Here is an 11,620-nt window from a genome sequence, read left to right as displayed (position 1 = left end):
GCTAAACCTCATGCCTTGTCCCTACCATACGTTTACAACCATAAATCTTATTTTTCCCTATTTTTCATATATAAAAAACTTATTTTTTACCATTTTTCTTATTTTTTACTATTTATTTATGGATAATTACTAATATTTTCTAATTTATTGATTTATATTTATTGATCTTACTGAGAATTATTTTCCTATCATATTTCATCCCATACAAACACTATGCGCACGGCAAAACCCCAAAATTGCATAATTTTTCTTAAATCACAATGTTACGGGTTTTGCATGTTTACAAATCAGTTATTAGATGACTAATTTTTATTGATTTCTTTGACATTGGTGATAAATTGAAGCATTGACAACCAAATGCAACCATTTTCGATCGAAATTTATCATAAAACAATTAAATCTACAACTTACTCATGAAATCGCACTTTATGATGTACGTATCTCGTAATTGGAGACCCGATGTTGCTTTCCAATAGCCCTAACGATCCTTCCAACCTTGATCTATGCTCCTTTATGCTACCGCATCATCCCACGATCAAAATCTTTCATCTCAGCCCACCCCCTCTTCTCTCATATATTAATCCATGAAAACACACAACAAGAGGAGAGAGGAGAGAGGAAAGAGAAAGACTAAAATCATATCTCTTGATTTACTCAATCATTTTTTGATCAGATTGAAGCGTTGGTGAGCATCAAAAATCTATGTCTTGCTACCTCCTTGCCTGCTTTTGATCTCAACAATCACAAAAATGATTAAAAATGCCAAATTTGGGGGCGTTGAAAAAAAACGCTCCTCCCTCCCCCCAAGTTCATGTCTTTTGGATTCTTCAATTAGTTAAGCTTTAAAGCTTAACCACAAAAATAACTAGCTCAAATTTTTCATGTTCACACTGCACAAACTAGTTTTTTTGTCAAAACGGAGGCCCAGAAAAACTCCAATTCTCACGAACAGATTGGATGGCCAGCTTTGTGATGTCGAAATCTATAAACTTGGCCTCTATTATGCACTTTTCAGCTCCCGAATCACATAGCTGCTTTATAACATCAAACCTTGGGGGGGGGGATTAAATGGGAGGTCAAACGGACTCCGATCGACAAACCAAGACTTGCGTTGGGTTCCTGGCATCAAACTCCATCTAGAAAAACTCCAACTCATTGATCTACAATTGTTTCATTTTGCATGAAAAATGGTCTTTTATGCCTCCCAAGCCACTTTTCCACTTCAAAAAGGGCTCTAAAATCTCTGCAATCATCTTTCCAAATGAGCTCAGCATCTTTCTTGAGGAGCTTGTGCAGGGGATTTCCTTAGTTGTAAAATGTGCAATGAACCTCCAATAGTAACCCACATAGCCAAGACATACCCTAAGCTATTTAAGATTAGTTGGTGCTACCAAGGTTACAATCTTCTCATTCTTTGTTGGGTCTATGGCTATCCCTTGTGCATAGATGATATAGTCTAATAGAACTCCTTAGAAGACTCCAAAAATGTGTTTGTTGGGGTTGAGGAAGATCCTATACTTCTGACATCGATCAAAGCATTACTCTAAGTGTCCCCAATGCTTGTAGAGCAAACTAAAGACAAAGATATCATCTAGATATATATTAATGAAATCATGCAGGTGATTTTGGAATGCAGTCATCATCACTTGTTGAAAGCTAGCTAGGGCATTGCAAAGCCCAAATGGCATCACCCTATAGGCATAAGTACCCCATTATGTTATGAAGGTTGTCTTCAACTAGTCTTCTTCTACAATTTGCACCTGTTTGTATCCATTGAATCCATCTAGGAGAGAGTACAACTCATGTCCAATGACTATATCTGATAGTTGGTCTGTGAAGGGGATAGGGAAGTGATAATGCTTTGTTTTGGAATTCAGCTTACGAAAATCCACACAAATCCATAGCTTTCCATTCTTCTTTGGCATGACTACAATGGGCAAAACCCATTCATTGTTGGTCACTTGGTAGATGAACTCAGCTTCTAGGAGTTTCAACAACTCTTAACTCCACCGAGGTTGAGTAATTCAGATTCATTCTACATTAACGTTGCCTTATTGGCTTGGCATCTGGCTCCATCAATAAAGGTTAACTTCTTTTCACATTTTACCTCATGGATAAAGTCCCATTGACAACTTTTGGGTATACAACTAACTCCTTCACAGGAGTAGCATCCTCATTTGATGATCCATTGGAGCCAACTTTGTCTATCTTGGGTTGCAACTCTTTGGATCCTTTGAGATGTTGAAATGGTATGATGACTATTTTTAATTTGGTTTGTGAGGTACTCACTTCTTGACTTCATGACTCATCTTCCAAGGATGTGTCAAGGAAGGTCACTTAGCAAGGACTCATCTACTTGCTCTTTTGTTGCAACAATGGAATTTGTTGACAAGGTGCATCAACATCATCTTTCCGTGGAAAGGGTGAATTAGGGCAACAATGGCCACTCATAAAGGAAATCCTCTTTTGCACGATCCCTTTTCTATACATCTTCTCTATGTTTCGTGGACCATTAATTTAACCAAACGGTGGCATTGTCATTCTATTTGATAGCATAAAATCTTCAACTTCTAAGGCTTCCAAAACTTGAGCTTGATTTATATCCTCTTTCGATTGGATAGATTCTTCATTGTCACTTTCAGAATCTTGATCTTTACTTTCATCATTTTCTCCTCCTACTCTATCTCTAGTTGTTGAGAAGGGGCTCGATAGAAGAAGAAATGGCTCTCTATTGCATCTTTTGTTTTTGTTTCTGGCTCTACTATGGCCATGTAATAAGGAGAATAGTACATCCATGCTTTTATCTTGTTGTAAGAGTCAATTTCAGAAGTAGTTATTGGTTCAGATAAGAGATATTCACCTATTGACATCGACTTTTCTTCTTTCAGGAGATGTCTTTCAGTAGTTATTGGTTCAGATAAGAGATATTCACCTATTGACATCGACTTTTCTTCTTTCAGGAGATGTCTTATAGTGCCTACTATTAGGGACCGTACTTCGAGTTTCTTTGAAAAAAAATTATTTACAGTATCTTCTTCTGCCAATATGCCATCTACAACTTCATTGGAAGAGTCAAATGAGACTTCTATGAAAGTGAATCCATATCCTCTTTTCGAACAATAGAGCTTCAACACCACTTTGTCAGGTCCTCTTCCTAGGGTTTCTTTGAACCAATTAGTCCTTATTCATGCTTCAAAAATCCTTGTTCTTTCCAGCAACATGGGATAAGAGGTTCCATAAGAGTTTGGCTTCACCATTAAGTATGTCAACCAATAATCTCATCCTGTAACTATGGTCTTAACATATGGGAGGATGCCTAAAGGCTTGATTCTAATCCGATCAGCCAATCTAATGAGCCATTGAGTTGGCTTCATGCCACAGGGCTAAATCTTTCATTGTCACATCTATCACGATGTTCAATGAAGAGCCTTCACCTATCAATGCACTTGCAATGAAGCAGCCTTCTATCCAGATGTCGGTCTCTGGAGTGCCAAGATCCAGGAATGCGTTAGCCACATCTACTTCCTTCACAGGATCTAAGGCCTTATTGGTTTTGGTAGTCGTTGCAAGGTTGGCAGTCCTTAAATCACATCTTCGCATGAGAATGCTTTTGAACCTCTTTTTGCAAGTGGAAGACAACATTAGCAATTGTTGAAATGTCAAATTAGGACAATGCTCACTTTGATTTTTCCTATTTCTTCAACTAGTGGCTACATCACCATATATTCTATCTGGAGATACATCCACCTCTTCCATCTCTTGGATCTCTGGTCCTTCCTTTTGGACTACTTCTCTATTCTTTTATGGCAATCGAGTACTCTATTGTTTTATACTGTGCTACTTTGTGGCTCTGTTGGGAGCTTAAACTTAACATCATTTGTAGGTTGAACATTTTCTTTTGGAATTGTAGGTTTCTTTTTTTGGCTCTCCAAAATGAACTGCCAATTGAGATAGCCTTGGAAACCATCAGTCTTCTTAGCCTCTATGATACTTCATACAAGTCTCTATCTGCTCAACCCCTAAACCTTGATAACCCTACCCCTAACCCAATCTACTTTAGCCAACATATACATAAGTAGGAGACCACTACTCCAAAAGATGAAAGACAATGAATATTCCAGTATCAAAAAGGGATAGAGAGTAGCATTATCTCAACCCTCGCATTCACCAATGTCTCAATCCCACTTGGAATTCTGATGAAAGGTAGCCTTGCCGTATGGCAACCATTCAAAAGTTGGATGGATGGCACAGATTCTGTACCATTGACATACAATCTACAATTATAACTATTTTCAATTCTACCAAGTTGAAGGCATGCTCTTAATTCTTCTGCTAGTTATTAGTGGCATTAGCCCTTGTAATCCATGGATCTTCAAGGGTTTGGGCAATTTGGGAAGATGTGACCCTTCTCTTTACATCTGTAACATTCCACTTTGGATCTCTATCCACTATCTAACTGTCTTCCTCTATAACTTTGGGAGGAGAACCTCCTTGGACCAAAATTAGAACCAAACTCTCTAGGCTTTCATTTAATGCATTGGGTTGTCATCTTGGATTCCAACAGGTTGAACCTTGCTTTCTCATCTTTCTTCTTTCTGTCATACATCTCCTTCAAAGAGCAGATGTCCTTTATGTGGCTCTTTCTTAGACAATAAGAACAAAAGGATCCATGGATGATTATCTTTTGAGTACATTCAATGGCTAAATGTCCTGGTTGATGGCACTTTTCACACCAAGTATTGGATTGTATAATATCTCTTCTTGCTTCTGCAGTGTTTAATAGACTAGCAATATTTACTTTTAATATCTGCCAATTGGTCTATGATTACATCCATCCATTAGCTCCTTAGTGTTTGCAACTGAATTGGACAAGTAGTCCTTCAAATGTTCTCCTCTTGGAGAACTTATACCAAGGTCTTAGGGAGTCCTTGTAATCACTATATAGACTGGTTGGGTTCAAAGGGGCCTCCATTTTGACTCTAACTCAGAGCTCCTATTTGGACTATTGGCTGTTGTTGATTCTAACTTGTAGGATTCCATTTCTATTGTTGATTTACCATTGGGGATACTATTTGAGAACACTTTTGTTGTGGTTGGACTATCATTGGAGGCACTATCTATAGCCAGTGTGGAGTTGGTGCACTATACTAAGGCACTATAGGCATCTGAGGTAGAGGTAAGGGACTGTCCCTAGGACTGTATTAGGTGAATATGCCATTCTAGGCATTAAGGAAGGTAGAGGTCCTCTACCCAAGGTCATGGACAATCTAGCTTCAACTTCATCACATAGTCTTGCAGCTTCCACTGTAGCTTACAAATTAGTTGGTCTTCTCAATTCCACTGCCTCTAAGCAAAACTCCCTTCTGGATACCTTCATCCAAGTTATGACTAGTCCATCTCTTTAGTATACATTCCAATCTAGAGGCATATGCTTCTACTTGTTCTCCAAATGACTAACTCAAATTCATGAACTCTTGCATCCACTTCTCAAAACCTTTACACATGAATTTGGTGAGAAAGTCCACCTTCAATTCATCCCATGTGGCGAAAGTTCATGTTGCTTGTCTCTCATACCATTGAAATGCCGTGCCTTTGAAAGTAGCGGGGAATATCGCTAACCAATACTTTGGGATTCTAGCATTGTTGGCCACACAAACTACCATGAACTCGGCTACATAAAGATTGGGATCTTCATTGTGTTCCTCCTTGAAAATTGGCAATGGGACTATATTCGTTGGCCTATCATCAGCATTTCCAAGACAAATCTCGCTAAAAAGGAAACATTGATTTTCCATTGTGACTTTTATAAAGAGTGCCACAAGGTTGTCAAAGGAGGCTTCTCATGCTAACTCATTCTCAACTTTGAGTTCTGCCTTTGGTCTTCTCCTGCCAACTCCCCACTATTAGTGCCAGCCTTTTGGTGGTGCAAATTATTGATCCAAGTGATGAATGCTTCAGTTATCTCTCCTTCAGCAAACTTCTTTGCTCCTACTTGATTCTCCAAGTTTTGAATCCTCGTTTAGTTTTGTGTTGTCTATTTACTCATTATTACATTCAAGCCTCTGATGTCTTAATTTGTACACTGAATCAAGGTCAAAACACTATCAAAATAGCTTGTAACTAAGACAAACGATGTATTTGTGCTCCTTTGTTTCCAAGCCTGCAAAAGAACTACATTTGGAGGAATCATAACACTCAAATTTTATGGGTCAAGGGTGAAATGATTATGGTCGGTCCCCAACATCATCTCTAGAAGCTCATAAGAATCAAGGTTGTATAAACTAAGTTGCCTTCACTGAAGGTTGGTTGATAAATCCCCAATGTTTGAATTGGTAGCATAGTACAACCGCTTTTGGATGATGACATTGCTTCTCTTCCTTGTTGTTGAAGCCCTTGCCTCTCATGTACTCTTCACTCCTTAGAGACCCTTGGGCTCTCATACCATGTAAAAATTACACAATGCAACAAATAGAATTTGAGAAAGGAATAGAGAATACACAGCAAATATGAGAGGAATAGAAACTTCTTTAATTTCAAACACACTAATACAAAGATATCTCTATCCACTTGTGCAATCAACTATAAAGCTTAAATGGTGATCCAAACAAATGATAGGTGAAGAGCTTAAGGATAGCTAAAGGGACTTTGACTAGGTGAAATATAGATTGGTGATGGCTTTGGAGGGATCTTCCTTTTATAGCCCAAGAAGATAGTCCATTCAGCTTGTCTCACCATGTAGTCAGTTATAGGGAATATTCTAGAAAATATTCTCTTTACAATCGAGCTAGGGGCATTGCCCCTGCACCCTCATCAAGGGGGAAGTAGCCCCTAGACCCCAAAATAGGGCTCCTCGATAACTTCCACACCCCACAATGTGATGTAATTTGCCTTGAGTTGCTACCAGCTTAACTTCTCTATCTAACCCAAAGGCTAGACCCACAAAGGTCACAGTGATGTGATCTAGTCACATGGACCTCATCTAACATATAAGTTAGGACCTGACCAAATCTGGGCTCACACATCTCTTCTCATCAAATGGGGGCCTTACAACTTTGAGCACCATGGATCATTAGCGCGACCATACGAGGGTGGGGTATTGAGCATATCTAACGCTCGTAGCAACAAAGATAATGATCAACACCACCTTGATACATTGTGAAAAAACTTTTGGAAGGAGGACCTAAAGAGGATACACCTACTCAAAATAGTCACGACTCATACATGCTACCAACAATAGACTGCTCAATTGCTGTGCTACTGCTACAACAAATCACCTGTCCAGAAAATTCCTAAGCACTTGGAAATTCATGTACATATAGCACATTAACATGGACGTGCATCTATGATAGATTTTCTATAAAGCCCCATTATCTTATGTCATCAAACATGTTGCTATAAACAATTAGCAATTCAGGGCTATAAGCAATTCAATGGAAGGTTAAACCCCTCTATCTTATCATATCCCCACTATCTTCCATCATAAAACACACTACTATAAGCGATTCACAATTCAAGGCTATAATCATATCACAAATCATTAGTCTTATAAGAGAAAATTAAAAAACTTTCATAAACAAACAAAAGAAAACTTAGGTTGTTGTATTTGTCTCCATCGCCATCCAAGACCTCCTTAACTTGCATTAAGTATTCATAACATCAACTATACTGAACCGTTAGCATGTGAATAATCCAAAGTGAAAAGAAAACAATAGTCTTGTGATAGAAAATAGCATAACTTTTATAAACAAGGAAGAATATTTAAGTTAGGTTATAGTATTGATCTCCATCACCATGATTATTACATCATCCTAAGTGTGGCCATGGCTCTTATACCATGTTGAACTCTACAAGAAGGAAGAGGAGAGACCGAAGGGAGAGAGAGAGCTAGAGAGACGAGATATCGAACCCCATAAGTGTGTCAACTAAGCACATGAGATAGGATTATATAGAGGGGACCAAGGTGCTATATATTGACATGTCATATATGGTACAACATTACATATCATTCCAAGAAGCATGGTGATGTTAAGGATACCTCAATAAGTTCAATCCTCAATGCAACAAATACATTAATCCAAAAGGACAAGGAGGAAAAGAGAAAGTACCATTGCATTTTTTCTTGTGATATATTGCTACAAATTATCAACTTATGTACTAATTGTGTAGAGCATACTTAGAAGAAGCCAACCAATGAAACCTACAATTTCATTTTGCCTACTACTAAGTGGATTGTTGTGATAGGGGCATCCCTTAAGACAAGATCAAGCAAACATTGAATTTTGGATTTGTAATACTAGATGGTTTGAGGATCAATACGCAAGACAACTATCTAAAAAGGTGCATGTAAGATTGTCACAATGAAGCAAGATGAGAGTTTCCAAAGGTGCTACAAATGGTTGCCTACAAAAAGGCAATTAGCAATTTAGGCATGTGAATTTAATTATAGCATTGAGCTAATGTGCATAGTGACTAACAAGATACAATGGCCTTCTATACCCTCATTGCAAAAGTTAACGTGATCCACTAGACTCATAATATCTCACCAAGTCTACTATACACATGAATATTAGATAAAATTTTCTAAATATTTATTACTATCAAATCATTTTCTAGTTTAATGTGTATGTCCATTACATTGTCAAGGAAAGGTAGTTTCATAGAGATCCTACCTTTTTTAAGACAATAGTGGTTAGAGAAATGTTAAAAGTTCTTGTTTTCGTATAGAGGCTGCGAGCCCAAGGTACGAATAACAATAGAATTGGAGATGGAAATCAAGAAAGGGAGAGTAGACCTACAAAAGGAGCTACTCCGAGTTAAACAAGAACTAACATTGGTGGGAGGCAAAGAGGCCAACTAGATACATCTATGTACCCGAACATGGTGGACCTATAAGATAAACTAACTCGCAAAAGAGATGTTCAATTTTTATTTTTTTCTAAAGAGAAAATGCATAGTCCCCCTCTTACTTTTAAAAGACAACAATAAGGCTAGAAATAACTTGGAAGTCTTGGAAACATCCAGCAAATTCTTTGTTGACATCTTCTCCCCTCCTAAAGAGAACAAAGTTAGGAGGTAATGCTTGCAAGAGCAAGAACAAGAAGGGTAAGACCCTCAATATGACCATAAATAGTCCCCAACTCATTGGCACAAATACTAGATGGAGAGATTATAGGGATAGAGATCAAGGACACCATTGATTGCCTTCTAACGTTGGATGGAAGCCGCAACGAGTTCTACAAGGAGTTCCAAGAATTCCCGATCCAACCCCTCATGCAAGTATGGAAGGAGTCCATCAAATATGGAGCCTTTTTTATAGGAATTATCAAGCGGTTATAAAACTCCTACATAAAAGAGATGAAGGACAATATGTCCCAACTAGAGGCCAATCACATGTTTCTCTTCAATGTATAAAATATTCACCAAAACTCTTGCTAGGATCTAGATGATTGGCTTAGGAAAGTATAGAAAGGATTCATAAGAGGGAGATACATTTTAGACTCTATAATTGCTCTTTGGGAGTGATTTGAGTACAATCAGAAAAAAATTGACTCTCTCTTCTTTACAATTGATTTCAATAAGGCCTGTGATTGTCTAGACTGGTGTTTTATGCTTTAATCTCTTCAAGATATGGGATTGGGGAGGAAATCCATCAAATTTGTAAGGTAATGCTAGCGTGGGGGTTGCTGTGAATGGAGAGATACTAGCACCCTTCCCATATTGAGATCAATCCAATTGGGATATCCTTTGGTCCCCCCCCCCCCCCCCTTTCCTTTCTCTTTGCAATCTCAATAAATGCCTTTGGCTAGTTAATGGAAGAAGAGGTAAAAGGAAGGTAGGCTCATAGGTACTGTAGTATTAACAGCTTCAGCCCAAAAATGGTTAGGCAATCCCTTACCCTTTAGCATGCATCTTACCATCTCCACAATGGTATGATTCCTATGTTCCACAATATCGTTCTGCTGAGGTGTGTGAGGCATCGTCAATTGATGCTTAATCCCTTTTCTCCTTGCAAAAGTCTTCAAACTCCTTTGAGTTGAACTCAACACCACCATCTATTCTAAATTTCTTCACACTTTTCCCTGTTTCATTCTCAACAAGTTTTAGCCATTCTTTAAACTTAAAAATCTTGAGCTTTATCATGAAGGAAGTACACCCTCATCTTCCTACTGTAGTCGCCAACAATCAATATAAAATAGGAAGATCCCCCCAAGGCCCGTGTAGGCATCTTACTGCACAAGTCAGCATGCACCATCTCTAGAGAAGCCTATGCTCTAGTTCATAGGCATTTCCCCAATTAAGGATTTCTCTCTCCTATGGAGCACAACAAAATCCATATGAATTGGCTTGTACTCGTGGACCCATAGAGATTGAGAGATTAACCCGCACACAAGATCTCAAAACACAAGATCTCAAAAAGGGGGGGTCTCGGCAAAAAGACATCTAGGATTATGATAGCAAGGAGTGGATGAATTCAAACTGAGACAAATGTACTACTTGTCTCAATCAAATCTACAACAAATTCAATAGAGGAATATTTGTTGCACACAATTACTAAGAAAACCCATATAGCAAAACATGTATTTTAATCCCACAGGCATTTGCTAGTACAACGGATACAACGGCAAACAAATAATCCTCCCCTCCCCCTAATATTAAAATTGCTAGTACACATCCTTTTCCATTGACTACACAACAATAACAGCAATTTATAATATATATGCAAATGCCTTTTGTGTTTGCAACCTAGCAAACACTTGAAACCTTACAAATTTGAAATCTATAACATGTGCACATGTAAACATCTGGCACAGCCAAAACTGTAGTATATCCAAAAACTACTATCGAGAACACTTAGTAGGTCCAAAACAGAGGTGGATATGACATATGATGCTAAAAATGACAGTGGGAAGGCCCTAAAAGGCCAATTTGCAATATGTACATTGTTCTCCTTGCTCACCAAGTCATTGTAATCGAAGACCGTTGCTTGCTTGCTTACTTTCGTGCTCCAACACCTTCACATCAACCTTCAATCCAACTCCACATAGCCATGAGAATGCTCTAATACCATGAAAACAAACAAGAGGGGAGAGAGATGAAAAAACCAAGAGCGTGTGCACACAAACAATGAAGACTTAAGAACATGTCACAACTCTATAGAAACAGAATTTGTATCCTTTTTCATTAATTTGTCTATATAATGATTTATTAAATTTATTTTCTTTGCACTAATTAGATATAAAGAAAAGTGCATTGGAGCTGGCCACTGATGAGTGGTCACAGGTTATGGTGGACCCACGCGGTGGGTTAGAGAAAAGATAGTTCACACTTCCACCTATATGACCCGATTGGGCGCCTGTGACTAGAACTCACGCATATCAGGGTTAGACTCGCACACAGAAAGGATTGATGCCTTGAAGTGTGGGCTAGATCCACCAGAACAAACAATTACAATCAACAAGATGGCATGATCATAAAATGCTTGTATAATGTGCATGTGTGGGCTGAAAGCTTGAAATGCACATTTCTTTGCATAGGAAAGTCACATGAAGATTCGGATACCATTTATGCGATATACACGGAAAAAGCTTTCATATGACACCCATATTGGGGGGGTCCCTAA

Source organism: Lygodium microphyllum, chromosome 19 (assembly GCF_053477565.2).
Source record: "Lygodium microphyllum isolate KBCC chromosome 19, Lygodium_microphyllum_v1.1.10, whole genome shotgun sequence".
In the NCBI taxonomy this organism is placed as follows: Eukaryota; Viridiplantae; Streptophyta; class Polypodiopsida; order Schizaeales; family Lygodiaceae; genus Lygodium; species Lygodium microphyllum.
This window is presented reverse-complemented; position numbering follows the sequence as displayed.